Source organism: Myxocyprinus asiaticus, chromosome 28, assembly GCF_019703515.2.
Source record: "Myxocyprinus asiaticus isolate MX2 ecotype Aquarium Trade chromosome 28, UBuf_Myxa_2, whole genome shotgun sequence".
Classification (NCBI taxonomy): Eukaryota; Metazoa; Chordata; class Actinopteri; order Cypriniformes; family Catostomidae; genus Myxocyprinus; species Myxocyprinus asiaticus.
The window spans coordinates 28,319,526-28,332,347 of record NC_059371.1 but is presented as its reverse complement, the minus strand read 5'-3'; the positions used below and the strand labels follow the sequence as shown (position 1 = coordinate 28,332,347).

At 44.2% G+C, this 12,822-nt stretch overlaps 1 protein-coding gene across 7 annotated transcripts in view; it reads left to right on the top strand.

The window, feature by feature from the left end:
* Positions 1 to 12,822, top strand: part of LOC127419505 (calmodulin-binding transcription activator 1-like) — a 647,690-nt gene that overhangs the window by 608,213 nt on the left and 26,655 nt on the right. The window contains exon 1 of one of the 7 annotated variants that reach the window (XM_051660948.1): positions 564 to 930. The exons of the other annotated variants lie outside the window; for them this stretch is intronic. The gene's annotated coding sequence lies outside the window, so the exon portion shown is untranslated. Of the gene's footprint in view, positions 1 to 563; positions 931 to 12,822 lie in introns of those variants that run through there. 7 annotated transcript variants of the gene reach the window in all.

Here is a 12,822-nt window from a genome sequence, read left to right as displayed (position 1 = left end):
GTTCATTTCTACAAAGTTGCTTTCAATAATGCTCATTTAACCATGTTTTTATCAGCATTGATGTTGATCTAAATTAATAATACAGAGATGAGGAACACAAATGAGAGATATCTATCTGCATATTGTTTTTGATCGGCAGCATTACGTGAAATGCACTGCAAAAAAATTAAAAAAGCACAACAAAAAGGACAATTCTTCTTTTAAGCACAGATTGTAAGTGGAGTTTATATCAGCGCCTGAGTCTTCATTTAGTTATGCTTTTTACATAATGTTTGTGAGGTAATAGTTTGATTGGTTGTTTTTGCCAATTTAAGCAGATTACTAGATCTGTGTTAAATATGTAAAGCTATTTTTAATGTCAGCTCCTGTTTTTTACCTCAGTGTTGGTGTGCAGTCGACAAACTGTAGGAAAAAAGATAGACCTGCTGTGATCTTAGAGGCATCTTATGCATTTTACTGAAGTCAATAGATATGTGTGGCAGGGCGGAGGCCTGGTCATGATTCTACACACCCGGCCCCTAATTAGGCTCATTAAGCCCGAGAGGGATAAGGCCGACCGGAGATGGCAGTGCGACACCTGTGTGTGTGTTTGTCTTTTTGGTTAAGTTCATTATTAAAATATTATTTATATTTTCAAGCCGGTTCTCGCCTCCTCCTTTCCATTTACCTCGTTACACTGGTGCCAAAAACGGAGGAGCCCGGCCGCCAACCGCGAGGGGAGGAGGGGCTCCTAACCAACCGCCTGGAGCGGTCAGGGCCGCTGTCAGGGGCGGAGGAGACCCCTGCCATCCACCGAAAACGCGGCGGGGCATTCCGTCTGCCAGGGGCCGGAGGACTGCCTCCGATCTGCCCAGGGAGGTGCGGCTGTCGTCCACTAGAGGGTGGAGGAGTGGCCGAGGACCAGGCTACGGCGTATCGGAGAACCGGCGAGTAAGTTACTTTTTTTTCTCTCTCTCTCCTCTCTCTCTCCCGCTGCCGCTCTGCATTGGCCTTTCCCTCTCTTTTTAAATATTATTATAAGTTGGTATCATCACCGTTACGGTGTGTATATACCGTGTTTTTTGTTGTTGTTGTTTCCCTCCCCTTGTCCCCTCCCAGTTCCAGGAAGATGGGGATGACCTGCCGGCAGACGGGGCTGAAAGGGCATGCCCCCCCCCCCCCCCGCCCCAAGGAAAGAGGGGGGGATGTATGTCATGCCAGGGGCTCCCCGGCCTGAGAGAACAAGGGAGGAATGTGGCAGGGCGGAGGGAGTGGCTGGGTCGTGATTCCACACACCCGGCCCCTAATTAGGCTCATTAAGCCTGAGAGGGATAAGGCCGACCGGAGACGGCAGTGCGACAGAGAGAGAGTTACGGACAGCTGTCCGACACCTGTGTGTGTTTGTCTTTTTAGTTAAGTTCATTATTAAAATATTATTTATATTGTCAAGTCGGTTCTCGCCTCCTCCTTTCCATTTACCTCGTTACAATATGTAGACATGCTTTTTTATACGTGAAAACATATGGACATTATTGAAACTCATAATTATTATAAGACTATTATTGTTGTCTTTTGATAAAAGTCATGCTCAGAAGCTCACAAACTGCAGGGAAATGATAGATTTGCTTTGTTCTTATAATGTTTAAAACCTCTACTAAGTCTCTTTGTAGATCTGTGGTCATACAAAAGTTTAAAGGATTATAATTTTGTTTTGATCGTTGATTCAATGACTAACTCATTTCACTCAAGACACAAATTTTTTTGACACTGTAATACACTCATGGCATCACCAGAAATTATCACTGAACATATCATTAAATGTGAATTTTGGTGTACATAGTCAAAACACTCAAGACAGTTGGATAAATTTAAATCCCACAATGCACAAGCACAGAGTAAAAAATAAAATTGTGCACATGCACAATTGTCATTATTGTAATTTATTATATAATTTATTCAGGACCAGCTTGTGCTCAGTCTTTAATTGTCATGTGTGAAACAGAAGCAAGTGCTCCACAAGATGCCCTTTATTTTTGCAGCTAATTTTGCACAATTTTGAAATTAATTTGCAATACTTGAATCTTTAAAATGCTAAAAATGTTAAAAGTATATAATACATATATATTAATATAATATTTATACTTACACTGGTGGCCAAAAGTTTGGAATAATGTCCAGATTTTGCTCTTATGGGAAAAAATTGGTACTTTAATTCACCAAAGTGGCATTCAGTTGATCACAAAGTATGGTCAGGACATTACTGATGTGAAAAACAGCACCATCACTATTTGAAAAAAGTAATTTTTGATCAAATCTAGACAGACCCCATTTCCAGCAGCCATCACTCCAACATCTTATCCTTGAGTAATCATGCTAAATTGCTAATTTGGTACGAGAAAATCACTTGCCATTATACCAAACACAGCTGAAAGCTATTTGGTTCGTTAAATGAAGCTAAACATTGTCTTTGTGTTTGTTTTTGAGTTGCCACAGTATGCAGTAGACTGGCTTGTCTTAAGGTCAATATTAGGTTAAAAATGGCAAAAAAAAAGAAACAGCTTTCTCTAGAAACTCATCAGTCAATCATTGTTTTGAGGAATGAAGGCTATACAATGCTTGAAACTGCCAAAAAACTGAAGATTTCATACAAAGGTGTACACTACAGTCTTCAAAGACAAAGGACAACTGGCTCTAACAAGGACAGAAAGAGATGTGGAGGCCAGATGTACAACTAAACAAGAGGATAAGTACATCAGAGTCTCTAGTTTGAGAAATAGACGCCTCACATGTCCTCAGCTGATAGCTTCATTGAATTCTACCCGCTCAACACCAGTTTCATGTACAACAGTAAAGAAAAGACTCAGGGGTGCAGGCCTTATGGGAAGAATTGCAAAGAAAAAGCCACTTTTGAAACAGAAAAACAAAAAGAAATGGTTAGAGTGGGCAAAGAAACACAGACATTGGAAGCACAGCTTCAATGGGGTTCGATTAACTGTGCGTCCACGAACTCCAACGGAAATTACCATACAGAAACATCAACGGAACGAACATTGCGAAAGTGTTGTATGCTGTTGCACACTTTTGTTACCTTAAATACTGAACTGAGACAGTAATTATCTGCATTACAGAGAGGTTATATGCAATTTGATAAACAGGTCATTTTGCAATTTTAATGAAATTTTAAGGGAAGCTGTTCTTCCCGTGTTGTCTTAAAGCAATAAAAAATCTTAAATAATACCTTACTACCATACTTCTTTATTACTATATCTGAAGTTGGCTAAACAATACTGTAACGGGTTCAGGATGGGCAAGGAGGAGGCGGGAACCGGCAGAACAGTCAACATAACTTTGATGACGTAACTGAACTTAAAACAAACATAAACACACACAGCGGCCACGTGTGACTCTCTATCTCTCGAACTGGCATCTTAGGCTCCCATTTATCTCTCTCTCCTGCTGATTATGAGACTCAGTGTCAGCTGTGCACCCTCACGGCCCGGCCATGCCTTCCTCCTCATCACACTCCTCCCCCGCCCGATTCAGGCTGAGGCGTCATCCGGACTGGCCTACTCCCCCCATCTCTGGAGGGGAGACGCTGCCCTTCCATCCGTTCCGCCAGCCGATGGTCCACCCCGCCTCCTGGGAACCTGGGGAGGGAGAAGGGAGAGGGAAAGGGCGAGCAGGAGGGACACAGAGAGAGAGAGAGAGGAGAGAGATAGAAAAACTTGCCCGGACACACCGTCGCCTTGTCCTCAGCCACTCCTCCGACCCCTGGCGGATGGAACTGCTCCTCCTCTTCCTGGCGGATGGCAGCAGTTCCTCCAACTTCCGGTGGCCGCCAGCGACTCCTCTGTCCCCTGGCGGACTGCAGCAGCGAGGACAAAAACAGTTGTTTTAACAAATAATTGGACTAAAAGTGCAAAATAACTCAGATAAATGTACCCCAATCACTGAATTAATAGTTCGGGTTCAATACAAGTTAAGCTTAATCGACAGCATTTGTGGCTTAATGTTGATCACCACACACACACAAAAAAAATTTACTCATTCTTCCTTTTCTTAAAAAAAAAAAAAAAAAAATGAAAAATCGAGTTTACAGTGAGGCACTTAGAATGGAAGTGATTGGGGCCAATTTTTGGAGGGTTTAAAAGGCAGTACACATTACTGCCTTTAACTCCCTCCAAAAATTGGCCCCATTCAACTTTTATAAGAGCACTTAGATTTCTTCATCTGTTAAAACTTGTGCATCATTTGAGCTGTAAAGTTGTTCAAATTGTCCTTTTAGGGTTTACAGTGTCACATCATCATGGCAATAAAGTTGTAAAGTTATAAAGATATAAGTTTACACAGAATTGGTTAGTAAGCGATTTTATCCCACTAAAATCATGTTAACACACACATTGTTTACATCTTGTAGCTATACTTTTGAAATAGTGAGTTTCCGGTTTGAAGCCATTAAGTTCCATTGCGAGAGCCTCACTGTATTTTTTTTTTTAAGAAAAGGAGCAAGATAAAATAAAAATTGTGGTAATCAACATTATGTTACAGTGTATACTCTACAGTAGGTGGTACACTACTATTCCATTTCGATCATAGCCTGTGTTTGTGTATACACAAAAGCAAGCATTTTGTATCTTGTCTAATGGTCTAATATTGTAAACGCCTAAGATCCTCTGAGCAATCGCATTGAAAGACCATTTACATTTTGCCCCAACAGGTACGCCCACACAGAGCATAAATTCACTTGCACTGAATTAGATATTAATGCAGTACATTATTGCAGTGGTTTGTTGCAATAATTGAACATCTTAGTGCAGACCAGGTGTTTGGCCTGTGAGCACCCATAACTACATACTCAGCATTATTAGACAAGAAAAAGTGAGGAAGACCGAGTGAGACTCCACTAACCTATTTTGAGGAAAGACAAGAGATTAATATCTTTGTGATAAATCCAGGTGTGTGCAATGTGTTAATGTTTGTTGTGTATTTGTTTGTGTTTGTCAGAGACAGAATCCTCAAAGGTACAGAAGCAGTTCCTGAGCTGAAAATAAACACACACTTAGACTTTCAGTTCCTTCTGACTCATCAAGTCTCCCACAGGAATAAATAGTGAATAGACCTTTAATGAAGTTCTCCTCTCATTGAGCTGTCTATCACTTGCTTATCATGCTTAAACAGGAGCTGGAGGCAGTGTAGGAGGCTGTTTAAGTCTTCTGTAATAGACTACTCTAGAAGTCATTGGAGAGAAAGACAAGACGGCACTGTCTTAGTGTCAGAAGAATGAGACCAGAGATTCAAGTGCGGAGGCAAAGGAACAGACTTTATTGAATATTAAACACAGCAGAGCTGGCGAAGCGTGAGGGGTACCTGGCATCGACTGTAGCGTGGAAATGGAGAGTGTTTGTAGGTCTGTGTGTGTCATGGTAGTGTGAAGAGCAGATTCAATGCAGAGAGGTAACCAATGAGGAATACTCAGGTGAAGCGTCAAGGTGAGGGAGGCGACCAACAGGATGGTAACCACAATCCAGGCACTACAGCGAAGACTGGTAACCAATATAGAAAACACGCAACAGGACCGACTAGGGCAGGGAGAGAGTGATGAGTAACTAACACACAACAACAATCTAGCATAGAACATGAAACAGAGTGGGGTAAATATAGGCAGAAAACAAATCACGATCAGGTGCCGCTCATCTGCTGAAAGTTGGCATGATCAGCGTTCCCATGGCAACACTGATTCCGTGAGTCAGCTGCACCTGAAACACAAGAAGAGAACATAAACACAACTGGAACAAACCAGCGGACTCACCGAGACCATGACGTTACCCCCAAGGGGGACGCCTCTTGGTGTACCCAGAAGAGTTACCATGACGAAAATGGAACTGATCGATGAGGGCGCGGTCCAGAATGTCCCAAACCAGACCCAGCATCTCTCCTCGGGACCATAACCCTCCCAGTCCACCAGGTACTGAACCCCTCTGCCCCTACGTCTGATGTTGAGCAACCACTTGATGGAATAAGCCAGAGCGCCCTCCATTAGGCGAGGCGAAGGTGGGATGGGTGTGGGGGGATATAAATTAGACCGGATGACAGGTTTAACTCGGGAGACATGAAACATGGGGTGGGCGTGACTTTGGAAAGGGGGCAATTTGAGATGGGCCGCCACCGGGCTACTGACCTTATGATGGGAAAAAGTCCAATGAATTTGGGCCCCAGCTTACGAGAGAGGAGTCGGAGTGGGATGTCCTTAGAAGACTTCCAGACCTTCTGCCCATAGAAGTAAGCTGGAGGCTTAGACCGATGACGGTCCGCCGACTTCTTAACACGTGCGCCAGTCCAGAGGAGGGCTTCTCTGGCAAGAAGACGCAATGCAGGGTCTTTTCAAGCTCTTGATTAGCTTGCTCCTCTTGCCCATTCATCTGGGGATGGAACCCAGAAGACAGAATCAAGGTAGCCCCCAGCTGTCAGCAGAATTCTGCCCAAAACCGGGACACAAATTGGGGTGCCCTGTCAGAAACTACATCGACCGGGAGGCCATTAATGCGGAAGATGTGATTAATGACTTCAACTGCTGTCTCCCTCACTGAAGGTAATTTGGGTAGGGGGATGAAATGAGCCTTGGGACGGGGGAAGACCGGTGATAAACTCCATGGCAATGTGGGACCAGGGCCTCGAAGGGACTGACAGCGGTTGGAGGAGCCCGGTTGGAGGCTGACAGGAAGTCTTGTTAGACACACAAATAGGGCAAGCAGACACGAACTGGCAAATGTCCTGCACTAGTGAAGGCCACCAGAATAACTGTCTAATGAGCACCTGGATACGAGCAGCCCCTGGATGGCATGCAATGTTGGACGAGTGGCCGCACCGGAGGACATGTGTCCAGACCGAACGTGGAGCAAATAACAGACCCGTTGGCACTCGGCGGGCAAGGTGGCATTGCGCAGCGCAGAGTGGACTTTAGCCTACATGTCCCAGGATACCATGCCCACCACCTGAGAGGTGGGTAGGATGGTGTCTGGAGGGCCGGTGGAGGTCTCGATTTCAAAAGGCTTGATGTTTTTGGAGCCCAGACGATACGACAAGCAAAGTCAAAGTGTGTAAAAAATAGTGCCCAATGAGCCTGTCTGGAATTTAGACGCTTTGCTCCTCATATATATTCAAAAAAAAAATATTTCTAATGAAATGGCGATAAAAATTGGCAAACCCCAGAAACCTTTGCAAGGACTTGCGGGAATCTGGGGTTGGCCAATCGGAAACTGCTCTGACCTTAACCGGATCCATGCACACTCCCTCGGACGAGACGATGAACCCCAGGAACAGAACCGATTGCACATGAAAAACACACTTCTCTACCTTAACGAACAGCCGGTTCTCTAGCAGTCGCTGAAGCACCTGCCTGATGTGCTGAACATGGTCCTTGATATTCTGGGAAAAGATCAGAATATCATCTAAGTAAACAAACACAAATCGGTTGACCATGTCCCGAAGCACATCATTAACAAGCCCCTGGAAAACAGCAGGGGTGTTGACCAATCCGAAAGGCATGACCGAGTATTCAAAGTGGTCCCTATGGGTGTTAAAGGCTGTCTTCCACTCATCCCTTTCCCTGATCTGAACAAGGTGATAAGCATTGCATAGGTCCAACTTCGTAAAGACAGACCCTCCCTGCAAGAGTTCAAAGCTGAAGACATCAACGGCAAAGGATAACGATTCTTCACCGTGATGTCATTCAGCCCCCAATAATCTATACAGGGTCTAAGCGAGTTGTCCTTCTCCACAAAGAAGAACCCCGCCCCTGCAGGAGAAGAGGAAGGACGGATGAGACCGCCTGCCAGAGAATCATTAATGTATTTATTCAAGGCCTCTCTCTCGGGAGCAGAGTGCGAATACAACTGACCTCGTAGAGGAGAAGTACCAAGAAGCAGATCAATTGCACAGTCGTACGGGCAATGAGGAGGAAGGGCAACCACAATCCAGGTACTAAAGCAAAGACTGGTAACCAATATAGAAAACATGCAACAGGACCAACTAGGGCAGAGAGAGAGTGGTGAGTAACTAACACAACAACAGTCTAGCAAAGAACACATAACAGAGTGAGGTAAATATAGACAGAAAACAAATCACGATCAGGTGCCGCTCATCAGCTGAAAGTTGGCATGATCATTGTTCCCATGGAAATGATCAGGGTTCCCATGCCAATGCTGATTCCGTGAGCCAGCGGCACCTGAAACACATGAAGAGAACGTAAACACAAATGGAACAAACCAGCGGATTCACAGAGACCGTGACACTTAGAAGTGACTAAACAGGATAGTTAGCATTATTCATTCAACCTTGTGTTGTTCCAAACCTGTATGACTTTCTTTCTTCCGTGGAACATAAAATGACATATTAGGCTAAGTGACAGCCTCAGTCACCACTAGGTGTAAAGGTATGAAATTTTCACATTATGATAGCCTTCACAAAAATACAGCAGTATTGCGGTATCACGATATTAAGGTGCCTTGCTAAAATTATTAGAAGTTTAATATTTAGTTATGAAATGTTGGGGCATTTTTCTGGATCAGAATCAGAATCAGAATGAGCTTTATTGCCAAGTATGCTTACACATACAAGGAATTTGTCTTGGTGACAGGAGCTTCCAGTGTACAACAATACAAAAACAGCAGCAAGACATAGATAATAATAAAAAATAAAAACGAATTATACACATACGTACAGACACACACATACAAACATACACACATACACATGGGTAGTACAAATCTAACACAATCTGTTATGTACATTGTAAATACAAATCTGTTATGTACAGTGCAAAATTTATTTTTATTTTTTTCCAGAGGAATGAAATGGTACAAGAGGTTGGATGTGTTGGATAAATATAAGAAAGACTAAACTCTGTATTGCACATAGTTATTGCTCAATGGGGCAATTAACTGTTCATGAGATGGATAGCCTGAGGGAAAAAACTGTTCCTGTGCCTGACGGTTCTGGTGCTCAGAGCTCTGAAGCGTCGGCCAGAAGGCAACAGTTCAAAAAGGTAATGGGCAGGGTGAGTGAGGTCCAGAGTGATTTTTCCAGCCTTTTTCCTCACTCTGGAAGTGTATAGTTCTTGAAGGGGGGGCAGGGGGCAACCAATAATCCTCTCAGCAGTCTGAACCGTCCTTTGTAGTCTTCTGATGTCTGATTTCGTAGCTGAACCAAACCAGACAGTTATTGAAGTGCAAAGGACAGACTCAGTGACTGCTGAGAAGAACTGTATCAGCAGCGCCTGTGGCAGGTTGAATTTCCTCAGCTGGCGAAGGAAGTACAACCTCTGCTGGGCCTTTTTCACAATGGAGTCAATGTGGGTCTCCCACTTCAGGTCCTGTGAGATGGTAGTGCCCAGGAACCTGAATGACTCCACTGCTGCCACAGTGCTGTTTAGAATGGTGAGGGGGGTCAGTGTTGGGGTGTTCCTCCTAAAGTCCACAATCATCTCCACCGTTTTGTGCGTGTTCAGCTCAAGGTTGTTTTGACTGCACCAGACAGCCAGCTGTTTAACCTCCCTTCTGTATGCAGACTCATCGTTATCTCGGATGAGGCCGATGACAGTGGTGTCATCTGCAAACTTCAGGAGCTTAACAGAGGGGTCCTTGGCGATGCAGTCATTGGTGTAGAGGGAGAAGAGTAGTGGGGAGAGCACACATCCATGGGGGCACCTGTGCTGATTGTACAGGTGCTGGAAGTGAATTTCCCCTGTCTCACAAGCTGCTGCCTGTCCGTCAGAAAGTTGGTAATCCACTGACAGATAGACATGGGAACAGAGAGCTGGTGTAATTTATTCTGGAGTATAGCTGGGATGATGGTGTTGAAAGCCGAACTGAAGTCCACAAAAAGGATCCTTGCATATGTCCCTGGTCTGTCCAGATGTTGCAGGATATGATGCAATACCATGTTGACTGCATCATCCACAGACCTGTTTGCTCAATAAGCAAATTGAAGGGGATCTAGAAAGGGTCCAGTGATGTTCTTCAGGTGGGCCAACACCAGTCTCTCAAATGATTTCATGACCACAGACATCAGGGCAACAGGTCTGTAGTCATTAAGTCCTGTGAATTTTGGTTTCTTTGGGATGGGGATGATAGTGGAATGTTTGAAGCAGCATGGGACTTCACACTGCTCCAGTGATCTATTGAAGATCTGTGTGAAGATGGGGGCCAGCTGGTTAGCACAGGATCTAAGACATGCAGGTGAAACGCCATCTGGGCCCTGTGCTTTCCTTATCCTTTGTTGTCAAAAGACATGGCTCACGTCATCTTCACAGATCTTAAGTGCAGGTTGAGTAGCAGGAGGGGGGAGGAGGTGGGTTGCAGGAGGTGTTGATGTTTGTGTGAAGTGAAGGTCAGAGTGGGTGTGGGGTGTGAGATTGGGCCTTTCAAATCTACAGTAGAACACATTCAGGTCATCAGCCAGTTGTTGGTCCACCACAGGGTTGGGGGCAGGAGTCCTGTAATTCGTAAGTTGTTTCATGCCACTCCACACTGATGCAGGGTTGTTAGCTGAAAACTTGTTTTTCAGCTTCTCAGAGTATCTTCTTTTAGCCACTCTGATTCCCTTATTCAGTGTGTTCCTGGCCTGATTGTACAAGACTTTATCCCCAACTCTGTAAGCATCCTCTTTGGCCTGACGAAGCTGCCTGAGTTCCGCTGTAAACCATGGTTTGTCTTGTTAAATGTTAAATAAGTCCTAGTAGGAATGCACATATCCTCACAAAAACTGATATATGATCAAATCAAATCACATTTATTGTCACACAGCCATATACACAAGTGCAATGGTGTGTGAAATTCTTGGGTGCAGTTCCGATCAATATAGCAGTCATGACAGTGATGAGACATATACCAATTTACAATAACATCAGTATACAAATAATAACATACACTGTACAGTATACAATATGCACAATATAGATACACATTATTCAATAAAAATAAAAAATAAAAAAGTATATATAGTAGTATATATAGAATGTAGAGTAGGTTGTATTGTACTGTATTGACATTCAGGCTGTCGGTTGATAATTTATTGTTGTGTAGCAATGATCCAGTATATTTCTGTCTCTGGTTGGGCATGTAATGTGCTGTTAGTATTTGGGCAGTTCACGTGTGAGGTTTGCTTTGTTAAAATCCCCAAGAACAATAATAACTGAGTCCGGGTATTGTTGTTCCGTGTCTGTGATTTGATCAGCTAGCTGTTGCAGCGCTGCGTTCAAACACGCGTTTGGCGCGACATACGCACTCACCAGAATAAACGAGGAAAACTCCCGCGGCGAGTAGAAAGGCTTACAGTTAATAATGAGCGCTTCCAAATTAGGACAGCACATCTTCTTTAACGTTGTTACATCTGTACACCAACTTTCATTGATGTAAAAGCATGTTCCACCGCCTCTCATTTTCCCTGTTAACTCCGTGATGCGATACGGTCTGAACAGCTGAAAGCCCCGCAGATGTAACGCACTGTCCGGAATGGCTTCACTCAGCCAGGTTTCTATGAAGCACAAGGCAGCAGAGTTTGAAAAGTCCTTGTTTGTGCGGGTGAGGAGATGTAGTTCGTCCGTTTTGTTAGGGAGAGAGCAGAGATTCGCAAGATGAATGCTCGGCAGCGTTGTTCGAAAGCCCCGCCGACGGAGACTGACCAGCGCACCTGCTCGTCTCCCTCGCCTGCGTCTTATAGCACGTTTAAACAACACAGCCACGCCTCCGACTAAAATGTCAAACAAAACGTCCGAATATTCAAAATCCGGGAAAAGATTGACTGGTGTATGCTGTCGAATGTTCAGCAGTTCGTCTCTGGTAAAACTGACTGAAAAAAGATTACTAAACACAGAACAAACAAACAAAAACAACAAAACAATAGGAGCGCTCCACACCGAGGCAGCCATACGCGGCGCCATCATGATGCTAGGGATGGATAAATAAATACATTTGAAATCTTTATAGATATTTTACGATTTATGAAAATAGCAATATATGAAAATTATATTTATTTAATTGCAAAAACAAACAAAAAGAAAAAAAATTATGATTTCTAACCAGGGTAACAGTTCAGATGTGAATTTGATTAAGTAATTGGTTGCTTTTGTAATTTAGTTTGAATAATACTAATTAATGCCTACTCAAGATTAAAGAAAACATAAACTAAATGGACAAGGTGAGTACTTTTTAAAAACTGTGCTCTTTCTTCATGTTATTTTTTACTATCAAAAAAGTTTCATCCATAACACATAAACATAACGTTAGCCTACTGTGGTGAGCAGGGTGGAGCCGAGCGGCATCTGGGCAGAGTGAGGCCGGGAAAATAAGTGGCGAACAACTTTCACCCGCGTGCCACACCGATCTCGCGTTCCAGCGAGGGGTGGCGGGAGTACTTAAGGAGAAGAGACAGTGGCAGACGAGAGAGAGAGATGCGTGAAGCTGTTTGTGTGTATCTGCGTGTCAGTGTGGTGTTGCTGAAAAGCAAACCTTTTGTGTACTGCTGAAAAGCGGCCTTATTGTGTGCAACTGAAAAGTGCAACAATATAAAGCCGGCCCCAGCTTCCTCCTTTCCATAATTGTTACACTGGTGCCGAAACCCGGGAAGGAGGAAGGACGCGCTATCCAAGGAGTCCTCACTGCTGACTGGGGGTCATGACGCCAAGGGAGTGTTCAATCCGGTGGCGCTGGAGCCCCGCGTTAACCGGCAACCAGAAAGAACGGCTAAGGGGTCCAGTGCCGTCGCCCGGTGTCATGGACGGAAGCAGGACAGCGGTCCAAGGACCACTCGATGGTGTATCTGGGGCCGGCGAGCTCCTCTCTCTCC